The sequence below is a fragment of the Helianthus annuus genome, chromosome 12 (genome assembly GCF_002127325.2).
Source record: "Helianthus annuus cultivar XRQ/B chromosome 12, HanXRQr2.0-SUNRISE, whole genome shotgun sequence".
Taxonomy (NCBI): Eukaryota; Viridiplantae; Streptophyta; class Magnoliopsida; order Asterales; family Asteraceae; genus Helianthus; species Helianthus annuus.
In genome coordinates, this window is record NC_035444.2 from 149,073,576 (window position 1) to 149,088,213 (window position 14,638).

Below are 14,638 nucleotides of genomic sequence, written 5' to 3' on the forward strand. Positions count from 1 at the left end.
GCTCACCACTTTACATCCATCAACTCAAGTTCCTCAGCATCAATCTGGTCATAATCTTTTTTGGTAAGCATCGGATTTCCAATTTTGCCACCAATCAAACTTTCATATGATTCCAACATAGCAACGAGTGATGCCATGTGTTGCTTAGCTATTTCAGGAGAAAGATTTTGACCATTTTGAATGTTTAAGGTAACGTTACACTGCAGATTTGTAGAATTCTGTCATTGAGGACTTGGTGTTGTAAGATTTGGATCAAAGCTTGAATACGTAGATGAAGGTCCACCACTTTGAGTCACAGTACTACCCTTCATTCCAGAAAAACTATCAGCACTGAAACCAGTTTGGATCTTTGGGCTTGGAGTAACTTCAAATTTGTTTCCTCTGTAGTACAAGCTGACATCTTGTTGAGCATTTGGATTCTTCATGATTGCCGTTTTCTGTATATCCAACTCGTGCTATTCAATCTTCTGAATAAATTGTGCCAGATTCATATTCTCAGATTTTCTCATGTCTTTTAGAATCAACAAATAAGTTCCCCATTTCTGCTGTGGTAATGCATCAGCTAGTTTATCAACCCATTCATCGTCGTCTTTCTTTATGTCCAATCTTCCCATTTCCAAAACAAGATGACAATATCTATCAATGGTCATTTTTGTTATTTCATGTTCAAAAGCTACAAACATGTCAAATGATTTCTTAAGTAAAGCCTTTTTATTCTTTATCATATCTGCACTCCCTTTGAACTTTTGAATCCACGCCGTCAAAATTGATCTAGCGGTACCTTCATGTTGGAGCAAAATAAAGAAATCTTCTTTAATCGCTTGTTGAAGAATACTGATCATCATTTTTTTCACTTGTATATTTCAATTTATCATTCTCTGAAAAGTCACAAAAAGCTTTTTCAAGCCCACGTTCATTTTTCGGTTTCTCGTAATCTTTCTCTAATGAACACCATGCGTCAAACTTATTAGCTTGCACCCAATTCTCAAACCGATTCTGCCATCCCTTAAAATCTCTAATTAAAAAGGACCCCAGTATGGTCTAGTCACAATCATCACAGGCTCATTCATTATTTTCCTCCCCTACACATTATAAAATACACTGTGTAAACTATGCAAGGAATTCCGTAATTATGGACGCGCACATAATTATGAAATTCAGTGCACAGAAACCCAGTAAAAAAAATTATTATGTGTAAGAACCGATAGTGACGACAATAACAAAATGTGAACAATGTGATGGAGGTACGGTGGACGCACCAATAACACTGTATGTACTTGTATATAAGTGTCCCTCTCACATTGCAAGCATGATGTTATTCAAAGCTACTAGAAGTTCAGGACTCTAACTAGTGCTGTTTGATCTTTTCAACTCCATGTTTCAAGCTCTCACAAGTTTCCTCTAAATAAATTTCGGGACGAAATTTCCTGAAGTAGGGGAGACTGTGACACCTGTGTTACTTCAACCATCAAACAAATACCAAACCAATGAAATATTGTATTTCATACTTAGGATTTTTAAAAATATGTGTATCATTTGCACATATCAATTCTTGTTCGATTTCGGGCTCTAAATCGCTTTCTGGAAGGTTATACGTGCACTGATGCGTAAATATAACCAGTTTAATGCAACAAATGCTCCGGAATAATGACATAGGCTTAACATACCTTAAATAACCTTTAAATAACTTAGAAATAAGTTTTGGAGGGTTTGGTGTGGCGAAATCAAGTTTATTCGCTTACAGGGATTAATTTCGACAAACTGCGAAAGTATGCGGATTTGTACTGTAACGAATATTCCGGAACATGACCATAAGTTAAACATACCCTAAATATCCTTTACATAGCTTAGAAATAGGCTTTGAGGGGTTCGGTGTGCTAAAATAAACTTTTTGGTCATTCAGGGACTAAAAGCGTCAAAAAGTGCATAAGTTTGCATTTTCGCGCATATCTTACGTTCTGAATACATCCGGACATCCAAAACTTTATGTAATCATTAAAATATTTTATTTTAGTGATTGGCATGATAAAATTCCATTCGTCGCATAATTTGGATCGTTTTTCGCATTCGTTCTTGTTTCGTCGTAATTAACCGAAAAACGCAACCGTACAACCAAACGACCCGACATCCGAGATATTTTTGAGCATGTTTCATGTTCCCTATACGATCCTTGAATGGGATTAACGGGGCTTAAACGTGTCAAAAATGCATCAAAAACCATGTTTTGCACATTCAGGGACCAAAATTGACAATATGCCATAGTTATCTTAGGAAGGGACCAAAATGAAAAATCTAAATTCCAGCTTGTTACAGCTGTTCCCTTCATTTGCACATGGTTTTAATGAAACTATGGGCTCCCATGGTTTCACAAAAGCATGGGCACATTTGTACGGATGAGATCGAAGCTCGTTTTACGATGAACAATCTTAACGGTTGTGCAAAAACTATAAATACCCACCATGTTATCATTCATTCCTCACATTTGAATCTGATTCAAGCTCTCTAAGTGGAAGTATATGCTTCCTACCTGAGAGAGAATCGGATCAAATCTTGCGGGGACCTTTTGTAAGTATTCTTTCATGCTTTTCTTTCGTTTTAACGGTATAGTCAAACATCGTTTGACTTTCTGCTTTGACCAGTCAATGGTCAATGCGAAGTTCGGTTGAACTTCATAGTGTGAGCGTAATCACGATGGTTATAGTCCCTAGTGACTATACCTACTGATTACCACGTTAACTAGGCTCAGTGACGAGTCGTAGTTTCGTTTTAGTATGTAGGATTTGTTAAACCATATTACATAAGTTGCCACACTAATTTGGTTTACGAACCCTATTACTACCCGTTCCTCCGATAGGTCCGTTTATTTATGTAGTTATCTATATAAGGTGCTGTTTGATTCCGTGATCCCTCTAGCTTTGCTTGGTTGTTGTTCAAGACTCCTAAGCACCCTCAAGTGAGTACATAGTTCCCTCTTTTACTATTTTTCAAACATTTTGGGGTGAAACACATGTGCCAACTTGTTACTTTCAGGCTTTTCATGTTTTCATATCATATACTAGCTATGTTCACTAGTACACTATTAGTACATGATTTCATTATGTTTTTGCTATGTATGTCATTTGTTGCATACTTAGTCCATTTGATTTACATTACATTTCACGCTATGTATGTCCATTTAGTGCATACCTAGTGCATTGTTTTACATCAGATGCTATGTATGTTCATCATACTTAGTACATTTGATCTACATTACCTTTTCATGCATTTTCACAACACCGCATAGATGTTTGTATCAGTATAGCATGCATTTCCACAAAACATAACTTTGATTTAAACCAAGTTTTACTTCAATACTTTGTTTTATGCATTTTCACCTATGGTTTAGTTGATGCATTTCGCTAGCCATACATATCATTTTGGTTACACATTACATGATTTACATTTGACACATAAACATTTTTGACATTAGTTATACATTACATGATTTACATTTTGACATAAACATTTGACATATTATTCAATACATTTGGCAGTTGGTTTAAACATAGACATTTTACATTGGTGGTTTGTTTGGGTAAAGTGATTTAAGTAACGAGGCGTGTGTAATATGATACAAGCATGGTGGATACGCCGCTGGTACTTCCTATATATAAGTGTTTGTATGATATTTCATATCGCAACGTTATTTAAATCATTTCAGTTTAGACATATAACATATTTTTCACAAGACATTATTTTATAAACAACTTATTTTATACAAACTCATTTTTACTTGGTTATTCATTTAACTTTACATTACTCTTTTACATATCATCTACCTTATTATCGCTTTTCAAACATTTTATAAAAGCAAACATTTAAACTGGATTCATGACAAGTTTTCATTGAACATTTTCTTAAACCTAAGTCATGAATCCGATTTTCACAAAACCTATGTACTCGCCGGCATTTTATGCTGATGTATTTTCACATGTGTTTCAGGTACAATAGTTGATGATACTTGATGATGATATTGATGCATGCTCACATAGGATTGGACGAGGCCTTAATGACAATAAAAGATGCAAGACTAGTTAAATTTTGTTTTACTTCTTTGTTTGTTAAGACATTGTAACTCTTTTAATCAATAAAACAACATTTCAATTTTCCATGTGTTATGAAACAATGATTCTGTTACAACACTACCTGACGTTTCCGCCACGTTTTGTTGTTTTACCTGGTCGGGGTGTGACAGAAAAGTTGGTACCAGAGCTCATGGTTATAGGGAATTAGGTTGTTAGTAATGCTTTGACCTAGTCTATAACCTTCCTAGGACCCTAACGCGAGTTTACTTACGTTTAGTCATAAAACAATACCGTCACCTATCCTTAGGCGACAACCACAACAAGAACATAAATTTCAAAACCACTTTGAAAAGCAATCATCTGTTCTAGGATGATTTATTATAAGGTTTTGAACCCTCTAAGTCTTCAAATCTCGTCAAAGTTTGGGTCTTATAATGTGAACACGTGCAAACTGGAAGGGTGAACGTCTGTACTCTGAGTTTTCTGTCTAAGGCTAGAGTGTTCGTAAAAATCCGCAGTATCGGACCAGTCACTCTTACCTGGGAACTCTTGGGGTGAGTGTTCACTTATAGGCAAGCATGTCTTTAGCGATACATTATTATGACCCGCTTGCTTTGATTTGTCACCGTCTCATTTGTTTGCCTTAGGTAACAAACAAATGATCGCAATTCGTATGCATTGCCTTTCTGTTTTGTTTATCCGATAACATTTCATTTGTTGCTTCCTATGTCTTTCGTTTTCTTCTAGAATGTCTCTTCATCTCAACAACGGTCAAATGTCCGAGCAAACAGCCAAATTTGCCCAGCAAATAGGCGAAGTGATACTGAAGCCTGTGGATCTAGGCATTGCCATGTCTCATCTCAAAAATGGAGCCACTCAAGAGTCACCGAAGGAAGCAGAAGTCAGGCCTGCACCAAAATCAAGAAAGCGTAAGGCTTCAAAGAAACCCGCAGCAGTTACACCTAATCAAGCGGGACCTAGCCAGGTAGTGACGCCACCAGCTAGGAAGCCGTACTTGGGAGCTGCCCCATGGTGCAAGCGATGCAACCGTCATCATTTAAACCTCATACCCTGCTCCAAATGTACCTACTATGGACGGTTGGGACATTTGATTAACATATGCCGCTTTGCTATCCAAAACAAAGCTGTTGCAAACCTTGCTGCTACCCAACTCCAAGTCAACCCTACTCAAGCTCGTTTCCCGTCTGGTACTTGCTACAACTGTGGTGAGATGAGCCATTTCAGGAACAAACGCCCGAAGATTGTCAATGCAAATCCAACCCTTGGATAAGCATTTGGCCGAGCAAAAGATGTTGCTGTCTTATTCCTTTGTTTCTTTTGTTTTCTTGTATTGTGAAACAATCTGTTTTGTTCATAAATAAAAGTCGTTGTTCGCAATTCTGATATACAAATGTAGTTACATGTGTATATGGCATTTCCCTATGATACCTACATCAAGGAACTATGCTCTTTACAAACTACGCTTGTGATTCTCCCTTTCAAGTGATTGCTCATGATTTCCTAGAAAATTTTAAGTACTCGTTTCATTCTAGGAGACAAAGTACAAGAAATAAAGCGAAATTTTGAGTAATCATGCTTTTTGCGCATCTGTGCCTTTGAATCCTTGGTTAGATAACTAAGGGTATATTCAAAACTCATACCCATTACATTCTGATTTATTAACATGCATAACATAAGTTTTCAAAACAACCTTCATGATTTCAGAAACATTTTATATATAGTTCAGAAACATTTTTAATATAGTGTATTTACTTAACATATCAAATGCATGATTTCAAAAACACTGCCTATATTTTCAAAAACAACCTTCATGAATTCAAAATGTTATTAATACAGTATAATTACTTATATCAAGTACATGATTTCAAAATCATCATTCATGTTTTCAAAAACCTTATACATAATTTCAAAATTCATCTCGCATGATTTTAAAACATTTTTATAAATATACCTACCTAATACACCTACTTTATGATTTCAAAAGTATTATATATAAGGTTTCCAAAAACATTGAACACATATTAGAACCCCATGCATAGTTTTCAAAGTATTTTCCTCATACATTGACTTAACCTTCAAATTCCGCTTCATATGTCGCCTTGGCATATCTAGCATCTCAATTTCATAAGCATTTTTACTTCATGTTTTGACTTAAGCACATCCAGTGCAAGGTTTCAAAACATCTTCAATTCCTAAAATCCATATGGGATCTTTTTATCTTCACAATTAGATCCTTGTGGATAATTGTCATTCAAATCAGAATCCTTAATTGGATTCCTTGTGTACCTTAATTCGAACATTTCAGTTCCTTACAATCGAAATCGAATTTCCTCTTGAAGATCTTTCTATCTTCATAGTTAGATTCTTGAAAATGTTTAAAGTACCAAATGAAATCCACGGAATGGATTCCTATTGTGCTTTAAATACTTGTGCGCAATTAGCAAAATGATAACAAATTTAAAATCAAGTTAAACAATTATGTGTTTATGCATTTTGTGTTTTTGTGTACTCTGGATATTCGTTATCCAAATCCTCGTAGAACCTTTCATATCTTCATATGAGGGATTCGTAGTAGGATATTCAAAAAGGTACTACCTTAAATCTTTATTGGGCTTCTACGTGATAGTCAAGACCCTTGGATTAGGTAGTACCATTCCATGATTCAAAAAGAGACCCTTAGAGTGGTCTAGTCAAAGGATTGATTTAGAATCTGGTTAAGAATGACATGTGATGATATAAACCTGAAAAGACTCCTTGGCGGTCTAGAGATCATTTATTGACTCAATTAAAAAGGACTCCAGTATGGTCTAGTCACAATCATCACAGGCTCGTTCATTATTTTCCTCCCCTACACATTATAAAATACACTGTGTAAACTATGCAAGGAATTCCGTAATTATGGATGCGTACATAATTATGAAATTCAGTGCAAAGAAACCCAGTAAAAAAATTATTATGTGTAAGAACCGATAGTGACGATAATAACAAAATGTGAACAATGTAATGGAGGTACAGTGGACGCACCAATAACACTGTATGTACTTGTATATAAGTGTCCCTCTCACATTGCAAGCATGATGTTATTCAAAGCTACTAGAAGTTTAGGACTCTAACTAGTGCTGTTTGATCTTTACAACTCCATGTTTCTAGCTCTCACAAGTTTCCTCTAAATAAATTTCGGGACGAAATTTCCTGAAGTAGGGGAGACTGTGACACCTGTGTCACTTCAACCATCAAACAAATACCAAACCAATGAATTATTGTATTTCATACTTGGGATTTTTAAAAATATGTGTATCATTTGCACATATCAATTCTTGTTCGATTTCGGGCTCTAAATCGCTTTCTGGAAGGTTATACGCGCACTGATGCATAAATATAACCAGTTTAAAGCAACAAATGCTTCGGAATAGTGACATAGGCTTAACATACCTTAAATAACCTTTAAATAACTTAGAAATAAGTTTTGGAGGGTTTGGTGTGGCGAAGTCAAGTTTGTTCGCTTACAGGGACTAATTTCGACAAACTGTGAAAGTATGCCGATTTGTACTGTAACGAATATTCCGGAACATGACCATAAGTTAAAAATACCCTAAATATCCTTTACATAGCTTAGAAATAGGCTTTGTGGGGTTCGGTGTGCTAAAATAAACTTTTTGGTCATTCAGGGACTAAAAGCGTCAAAAAGTGCATAAGTTTGCATTTTCGCGCATATCTTACGTTCTGAATACATCCGGACATCCAAAACTTTATGTAATCATTAAAATATTTTATTTTAGTCATTGGCATGATAAAATTCCATTCGTCGCGTAATTTGGATCGTTTTTCGCATTTGTTCGTGTTTCGTCGTAATTAACCGAACAACGCAACCGTACGACCAAACGACCCGACATCCGAGATATTTTTGAGCATGTTTCATGTTCCCTATATGTTAACTTCATTTTAGAGCCTTGAAATGGGATTAACGGGGATTAAACGTGTCAAAAATGCATCAAAAACCATGTTTTGCACATTCAAGGACCAAAATTGACAATCTGCCATAGTTATCTTAGGAAGGGACCAAAATGAAAAATCTAAATTCCATCTTGTTACAGCTGTTCCCTTCATTTGCACATGGTTTTAATGAAACTATGGGCTCCCATGGTTTCACAAAAGCATGGGCACATTTGTACGGATGAGATCGAAGCTCGTTTTACGATGAACGATCTTAACGGTTGTGCAAAAACTATAAATACCCACCATGTTTTCATTCATTCCTCACATTTGAATCTGACTCAAGCTCTCTAAGTGGAAGTATATGCTTCCTACTTGAGAGAGAATCGGATCAAATCTTACGGGGACCTTCTGTAAGTATTCTTTCATCCTTTTCTTTCGTTTTAACGTTAAAGTCAAACTTCGTTTGACTTTCTGCTTTGACCAGTCAATGGCCAACGTGAAGTTCGGCTGAACTTCATAACGTGAGTGTAATCACGATGGTTATAGTCCCTAGTGACTATACCTACTGATTACCACGTTAACTAGGCTCAGTGGCGAGTCGTAGTTTCGGCCAAAATGCATTTTCTCGCGTATTTTGTAACCAAACTACTCTAGGGTATCAAAACCGTTTGTTTTGATACCAAACCTGTTTTCTAACTTAACTAAACATGTTCTAGCATGTTTAGCTCGTCACTTTTAGATTTGTGCTTGTTTAGGGTCGTAAAGGTAAGCGATCTAATCAATCGCTTATACTTTCGAACCCGACCCATTTGGTCGATCATTAGGGTCCGACCAAACATTTTATGTGACCATAGTTGTATAGGGAATAACTTTGTGAGGTTATACCTTATGGTCACTTCGTTTAAGTAGTTGTATGATAGGTAGTTTATATGCCTTAGGTAAATTACCAAAATACCCTTTTTACGCATAAATTCATTTTAAGCATATGTAACCTAAATTTTGACATCTAAACTGATTAGGCAACTATATTAGACATGTTAAGGCATATTTTACTTGTCATAGGACTAGTTAAGTGGTCCGAATGCGCTTTACGCGAACGACGCGTTAAAGTAGCATAAGCTACCTAAACGGGTCGTAACGGGTCAAAAGCACATAGGATAGGTTTCGTTTTAGTATGTAGGCTTTGTTAAACCATATTACATAAGTTGCCACACTAATTTGGTTTACGAACCCTCGTACTACCCGATCCTCCGATAGGTCCGTTTATTTATGTAGTTATCTATATAGGGTGCTGTTTGATTCCGTGATCCCTCTAGCTTTGCTTGGTTGTTGTTCAAGACTCCTAAGCACCCTCAAGTGAGTACATAGTCCCCTCTTTTACTATTTTTCAAACATTTTGGGGTGAAACACATGTGCCTACTTGTTAATTTCATGCTTTTCATGTTTTTATATCATATACTTGCTATGTTCACTAGTACACTATTAGTACATGATTTCATTATGATTTTGCTATGTATGTCCTTTGTTGCATACTTAGTACATTTGATTTACATTACATTACATTTCACGCTATGTATGTCCATTTAGTGCATACCTAGTGCATTGTTTTTCATCACATGCTATGTATGTTCATCATACTTAGTACATTTGATCTACATTACCTTTTCATGCTATGCATGTTCATCATACTAGTACATTGTTTTACATCACATCACATGCTATGTATGTTCATTTAGTTCATACTTAGTACATTCACATCACATCACATGCTTACATTTTGGTATGACATTTGGTTTGTTTAAATGGGACAATATACATTCATTAACATTGATCAGGCCGTTCGTTACTAGGTAGTGGTACCATAGGAATTGACAACTCCCGTTCCTGACATCCTAGGTATGTTTGGATGGAAGGAATGACCGAATTCGATATACATTTACATAGATAGACCTTTAAATTCGTTTAGGGGTTTATCGCCACAGTCGCAAGGCTTGAATGTATGCATTTTCACAACACCGCATAGATGTTTGTATCAGTATAGCATGCATTTCCACAAAACATAACTTTGATTTAAACCAAGTTTTACTTCAATACTTTGTTTTCTGCATTTTCACCTATGGTTTAGTTGATGCATTTCGCTAGCCATACATATCATTTTGGTTACACATTACATGATTTACATTTGACACATAAACATTTTTGACATGGGTTATACATTACATGATTTACATTTTGACATAAACATTTGACATATTATTCAATACATTTAGCAATTGGTTTAAACATAGACATTTTACATTGGTGGTTTGTTTGGGTAAAGTGATTTAAGTAACGAGGCGTGTGTAATATGATACAAGTATGGTAGATACGCCACTGGTACTTCCTATATATAAGTGTTTGTATGATATTACATATCGCAGCGTTGTTTAAATCATTTCAGTTTAGACATGTAACATATTTTTTCACAAGACATTGTTTTATAAACAACTTATTTTATACAAACTCATTTTTACTTGGTTATTCATTTAACCTTACATTACTCTTTTACATATCATATACCTTATTATCGCTTTTCAAACATTTTATAAAAGCAAACACTTAAACTGGATTCATGACAAGTTTTCATTGAACATTTTCTTAAACCTAAGTCATGAATCCTATTTTCACAAAACCTATGTACTCGCCGGCATTTTATGCTGAGGTATTTTCACATGTGTTTCAGGTACAGTAGTTGATGATACTTGATGATGATATTGATGCATGCTCACATAGGATTGGACGAGGCCTTAGTGACAATAAAAGATGCAAGACTAGTTAAATTTTGTTTTACTTCTCTGTTTGTTAAGACATTGTAACTCTTTTAATCAATAAAACAACATTTCAATTTTCCATGTGTTATGAAACAATGATTCTATTACAACACTCCCCGACGTTTCCGCCACCTTTTGTTGTTTTACGTGGTCGGGGTGTGACATCAACAAAGTTCAAACAACAATGAATGTTCACACAAAATAAGAGTTCAAACGAAATCACTTGGTGCAAAATTATCAGACACAAACGAAATCAGCTTTCAAACGAAAACACCCTTTCAAGCGAAATAACCACTTTGGTGCGAAATAACTGATTTTGTATGAAATAGCACACTTTCAAACGAAATATGTAATTTCGTGCGAGATTATCAAACTGAATGCCAATTTCGTGCGAAATTATCTAATTTCGAGTGAAACTCTCAAACGAAATTACACTTTGATGCGAAATTATGTATTTCGAGGGAAATTAGCTAATTTCGCGTGAAATCAAGCAGGTAATTCCGTACGAAATAGTGTTGACGTCACTTAATCCGAAAACATTTTCAAGCGAAATTATCAATTTTATCAATTTTAGATCAAATTTAAGTCCAGTTCTTTCAAGGATTCATTAAAACACTGTTTCGCATGACATGTATGAAATTCAATCCATTTTGACCGTTAAAACTTGTGAATTTTGAAAAGAAGGTGTAGAAGTCAGAAATTATGGCTGTTTTGGCAAGAACTCTTCCTCCTGAGCTCTGATACCACTTGTAGGATCGTTTTCACAACCAAACAAGTCGTTCGGAAGAGTTCTAATCAATTCAAGAAGCGGAAACTAATGAATCGACTTGGAAACAGCTTGATTCACTTCTAATTGTCTTGATTTATTGATTTGACAGGATTACAGATCAAACGACACGTCGGCAATACTTCGGTACCGGAATCTAATTTCATTACAAATGATTTCGCATCTAGGGTATATATAGTTGGGTAATTTCGCATAGAATTAGCATGTTCTATTTCGTGCAAAATTAGCCACTGCTAATTTCGTGCGGAATTTACTACTGCTAATTTCGTGCGAAATTACCTTTTCACACACAAACCCTATTTTTCTCGTACTGTGTGCCCTGATCTAACAATTCTAATACAAGACTCGATACAAGACGAAGTCGACAGACGTATGCACCAACAAACTAAATCACACGTGTATACATTGACATTTAAGAGATAAACAGTCACGAAAATCAAGAGTAATGGTGATATATATACGGATTAGACACCAAAAAATAAACATTAAAAAATGGCTACAATTTAAGGAATGTGTTTTGTGATGGCATTAGATTCCTAATTGATGGAGAAAGGTCTGGTGGCAAGAAAAGCTGCTTCCAGGAGGTTGTCAGGTGTTTTCGCTCGACGATTCCATTCTTGGGTGGTTGGTTTGGCCCTTGTTCTTGTAACTCGAATCCTAGCCCGGTATATCCCATTTTAGTTTTACACGATTGTGAACCTTACGCCTTTTTTACTCTCTGATCGAGGTTCTCGGATTGAAAAATCTTCGTAAACTAAATCACACGTGTATATGTTGACATTTAAGAGATATACAGTTAAGAAAATCAAGAGCAATACTGATATATATGTGGATTAGACACCAAAAAATAAACACTCAAAAAATGGGTACAATTTAAGGAATGTGTTTAGTGACAGAATCAGATTCCTAATTGATGGAGAAAGGTCTGGTGGCAAGAAAAGCTGCTTCCAAGAGGTTGTCAGGTGTCTTCTCTCGACGATTCCATTCTTGGGTGGTTGGTTTTTCCCTTGTTCCTGTAACTCGAATCCTAGCCCGGTATATCCCATTTTAGTTTTACACCATTGTGAACCGTACTCCTTTTTTACTCTCTGATCGAGGTTCCAGGCGTTGAAAAATCTTCGTAAACTAAATCACACGTGTATATGTTAACAATTAAGATATATACTGTCAAGAAATGAAGAGTAGTGGTGATATATTTGCGGATTAAACACCAAAAAATAAACACTCAAAAAATGGCTACAATTTAAGGAATGTGTTTAGTGACGGCATCAGATTCCTAATTGATGGAGAAAGGTCTGGTGGCAAGAAAAGCTGCTTCCAGGAGGTTGTCAAGTGTTTTCTCTCAACGACTCCATTCTTAGTGGTTGGTTTGGCCATTGTTCCTGTAACTCGAATCCTAGCCCGGTATATCCCATTTTAGTTTTACACCATTGTGAACCTCACGCCATTTTTACTCTCTGATCGAGGTTCTTGGCAATGAAAAATCTTCGAAAACTAAATTACACGTGTATATGTTGACATTTAAGAGATAAACAGTCAAGAAAATCAAGAGCAATGGTGATATATATGCGGATTAGACACCAACAAATAAACACTCAAAAAATGGCTAAAATTTAAGGAATGTGTTTAGTGACAACATCAGATTCCTAATTGAGGAAGAAAGATTTGGTGGCAAGAAAAGATGCTTCCAGGAGGTTGTCAAGTGTTTTTGCTCGACGATGGTTGGTTTGGCCCATGTTCCTGTAACTCGAATCCTAGCCCGGTATATCCCATTTTAGTTTTCCTCCATTATGAAACTTACGCCTTTTTTACTCTCTGATCGAGGTTCTCGGCCTTGAAAAGTCTTCGTAAACAAAATCACACGTGTATATGTTGACATTTAAGAGATATACAGTCATGAAAATCAAGAGCAATGGTGATATATATGCGGATTAGACACCACAAAATAAACACTCAAAAAATGGCTAAAATTTAAGGAATGTCTTTAGTGATAGCATCAGATTCCTAATTGTTGGAGAAAGGTCTGGTGGCGAGTATAGCTGCTTCTAGGAGGTTGTCAAGTGTTTTCGCTTGACGATTCCATTCTTGGGTGGTTCGTTTGGCCCTTGTTCCTGTAACTCGAATCCTAGCCCGGTATATCCCATTTTAGTTTTACACCAATGTGAACCTTACACCTTTTTTACTCTCTGATCGAGGTACTCGGCATTGAAAAATCTTCGTAAACTAAATCACACGTGTATATGTTGACATTTAAGAGATATAGAGACACTAATATTAAGAGCAATGGTGATATATATGCAGATTAGCCACCAAAAATAAACACTTAAAAAATGGCTACAATTTAAGGAATGTGTTTAGTGACGGCATTAGATACCTAATTGATGGAGAAAGGTTTGGTGGCAAGAAAAGCTGCTTCCAGGAGAGATTGTCAAGTGTTTTCGCTCGACGATTCCATTCTTGGGTGGTTGGTTTGGCCCTTTTCCATGTAACTCGAATCCTAGCCCGGTATATCCCATTTTAGTTTTACACCATTGTGACCCTCACGCCTTTTTTACTCTCTAATCGAGGTTCTCGGCATTGAAAATTTTTCGTAAACAAAATCACACGTGTATACGTTGACATTTAAGAGATATACACTCAAGAAAATCAAGAGCAATGGTGATATATATGAAGATTAGACAGCAAAAAATAAACACTCAAAAAATGGCTACAATTTAAGGAATGTGTTTAGTGATGGCATCAGATTCCTAATTGATGGAGAAAGCTCTGGTGGCAAGAAAAGCTGATTCTAGGAGGTTGACAAGTGTTTTCGCTCGACGATTCCATTCTTGGGTGGTTTGTTTGGCCCTTGTTCCTGTAACTCGAATCCTAGCCCAGTATATCACATTTTAGTTTTACACCATTGTGAACCTTACTCCTTTTTTACTCTCTGATCGAGGTTCTCGGCATTGAAAAATCTTCGTAAACTAAATCACACGTGTATATGTTGACATTTAAGAGATATACAGTCAAGAAAATCA